General features: G+C 37.1%; 1 pseudogene; it reads left to right on the top strand.

Moving 5' to 3' along the window:
• Window positions 1–3333: 3333 nt before the first annotated feature.
• Window positions 3334–3400, top strand: LOC116087847 (annotated as a pseudogene).

Raw genomic sequence — 3400 nt, 5'->3', positions numbered from 1 at the left:
GTTCTAAGTGGGTTTTCTATTTCATTCACAAGTCAGTTTGCATTGACCTGTATCTAGTAAGATGAATAATTGCATGTCGATACAACAGGCTATTGAGAGGATATACTCTTACACGAGACCTTTCATGATTCTCCTCATTGGAACATCAATCCATCCCATGACATACAGAGTGTATAAGTGGTGTGTACTGGTGTCTGTTTCTTCTATAATAGATAACCACAGACTTGGCAGCTTAAACTTGTGGGCTGTTATTGAACCTCCGTGTGCTGCCACTAACAGACAACTCAGTCCATCTCCCAACATGGGTTGGGTCCTTTGCTGAGAGGCTAGGAGGCCAAAAGAAGATGGGGGCAGGAAGGTGCTCCTCCTGTGGCCCTGAGAGAATTATTTCTTCTCCTTGGGTATTCTATCAGCACAATGAAGTCCTTGCTGATAGAAGACCTAGATCCTGATTTCTTTCTGTCCATCAATTATATTAAGTCCACTTATTATGTCCACTATTATTAACTCCACATATTAAGTCCACTATTACTATGTCCATATATTAAGTCCACATATTATCAAGTCCACATATTAAGTCCACTGAATCAGATAGGATGTTCTTTCTATTGTTAGGCTGATTCCTTGATAGGAATTTTTTTGTTATTTCAAAGCAATATAGTCACCATTACAAACAAGGTACGGAACTGGCATATGGAAGTCATTAATCTTACAACAGAGTTGAGGTCTAGCAGTACAGGATGGACCTGCAGTTACTCTTCACTCCCTCATTTCACCCATTATTCTTGCTTTCTTCATTCTTCAGTGACTTATAATAACTTTAGTGACCTCATATCTATAGAAAAGATGGTGGTATTTTTATTAAACATTTCTTTAAATCAAGATTTTCAATGTTTCCCATTGGAGACTTAGGTGAATTCTTTTCAGAGTCCAGCTGAGCACCTGGAGAAACTAGAACTGTGTCCAGACTTCCGCTTCACTGTCCTCTAATGATCTGTATCATTACACATGACAATCACCACGATCTTCAGCCAACTGCTCACCAAGTCCATGATGTCACTTAGCAAGTAAAAGACAATTATTTAGAATGATCAATACCAGTGTGCACTTCCTTAATCCAAATGCTCATGCATTAACAAAATGCAAATGTCATTCCCTTAGCTCACTAGACGAAAAAACTCCATTCTACACAATGGAGTACTATTCAGCTATTAAAACAAAGACATCATGAATTTTGCAGGCTAAAGATGGAACTTGAGAATATCACCCTGAGTGAGGTAACTCAGACCCAAAAGGACATGCATGGTATATACTCACTTATAAGTAGATATTAGCCATAGAATACAGGATATACTCCCATGCTATACTCCATAGACCCAAGAAAATTAAGCAAGAAGCAAGGCACAAGGGAGGATACTTGAATCTCACTTAGAAGAGAGAATAAAGTACTCATAAAAAGGCTGATGGAGGGAGAGTTGGGGTGGGGCATGGGGGTGGTCCTGCTAGGTGGGCTGCCTTGTCTGGCCTCAGTGGGAGAGGGTGCATTTATTCCTCAGAGACTGGATATGCCAGGGTACAGAGATATTTAGGTTGTACCCTCTCAGAGGAGAAGGGAAAGGGTATAGGGGAAGATTGTGGAATGGAGTGACTAGGAAGTGGGGCAGTGAGTGTGATATAAAATGAATAATTAAAAACAAACAAACACATCTAAAGAATTCATACACATACACAAAGCAAATCAAAACAACATCAAAAACAAATCGACAAACAACAAACAATAAACAAACAAACAAACAAACAAAAATGAATTAGAAACTTGACCTGAAATAAGGCTCTTTCTCTGGGTGTAAAACCACATCTATTTGGCTCAAAGCCATACACTTTCTGCTACATTGCTCTGCTAATTCATTGTCTGTGCTTGTAGTTTGGCTCGATGCCCAGTGAATGATTCAGTGGCATCTGTGATAGTGTCAAGAGGAGCTTCACGAGAAACCTATGTGCTTTTTGACACTTGTGCTTGGCAAAGTATGGGAACCTCAGTTGGCTTCCAATTTTTATCTAGAAGGAATCTCAGTGACACTCCTTACTTATTTATGTGTATTTAGCTTGCACTTTCTTCTTTAGTGGCCATTCCTGCATTTATCTACTGCAAATATGTAAACAGTAATAGGTATAAGCTTTGCCAAGTGATACCTATAATCCTTAGCAAATTCGACAGGTACAATATGTTAGTTTTTGCCATTCCAGTGAAGAATGGCTCACCGTTGTAAGTAAAACCTCAGTAACTTTCAGAACAAATTTTCAAAAGGATCAAGTATAGGAAAGTTAATAGTATATATCACCTAATATTAAAAATATACTGTTGCCAAATTTTAAAAAGCAGACACTTGTTACAATGTATATGAAAGCTCAAGAAGAATAAGATACAAATAAAAAAAACAACCAACAAACAAACAAGCAAAAATTTCTGTGAGCTCATAAATTAAGAAATTTTTGAAGAAAGAGTGGTTAGGAAGTACCAGCAAGAGCACGTGTTGGGAGCATTTCCTAATCATTCTGTGTCATGGTCATGATCTGAAATAAAATTAGAAAAGTTTCTATTTCCATCATGACATGTACTAAAGACTTTAACTGAACATGTTGTAATGATGCATATAGGAACTTTCAACAATTAAAAGAACAGGACATAAGTTGGAAAGACAGCAAAGATGGATGTAGGTGACGATCCTTGGGGGAGAAAATGTAATTATAATCTCAGAATAAAAGATATAGTTTAAAAGTGAGCCAAGGTTAGATATATTTGGTAAGGAGCTCGTGAGGAAAGATGCGCTCCAGGAGGTAAACAGAGGCATTCTGTGGGAATACTTAGGCACAGATATCAAATGTTTGTATAATTGAGGTCTGACCTATTCAGAAGCAAATTCGGAGCATTTTATAGTTCTGTAAGTGTGATATTTTAAATGTACTATTTAAAGTTTTAATATTATCATGACCATGAAATAATATACTGATATTTAACATAAAAGTCAGAATTATACTGACTGTAGTACTGAAGCAACATCACAGAGCTGATGTAAATATATGCTGTCAATCTAGATTTCACAGCCTTTTATGAATAAGACCCACATGAAAGAACTACCCCAGGCTGAATATAATTCACATAGCATACAATGTCCATAGGCTCAGAGCAACAGGAAACGTAAACACTTTAAATGATAGAAGCTTATCTGTCCAAAGAGAACTAACCCAATGAATAAAACAGGTTAATAATCAAAAATCATGTAGGATATGGCTAAACAGAAACCATAGATTATTTTTAAAATTGATTTTGCTGTGCTCGCTTCGGCAGCACATATACTAAAATTGGAACGATACAGAGAAGATTAGCATGGCCCCTGCG

The sequence above is a fragment of the Mastomys coucha genome, unplaced genomic scaffold (genome assembly GCF_008632895.1).
Source record: "Mastomys coucha isolate ucsf_1 unplaced genomic scaffold, UCSF_Mcou_1 pScaffold13, whole genome shotgun sequence".
NCBI lineage: Eukaryota > Metazoa > Chordata > Mammalia > Rodentia > Muridae > Mastomys > Mastomys coucha.
The sequence above is the reverse complement of the archived record's forward strand: the minus strand, read 5'-3'. Positions and strand labels throughout refer to the sequence as shown.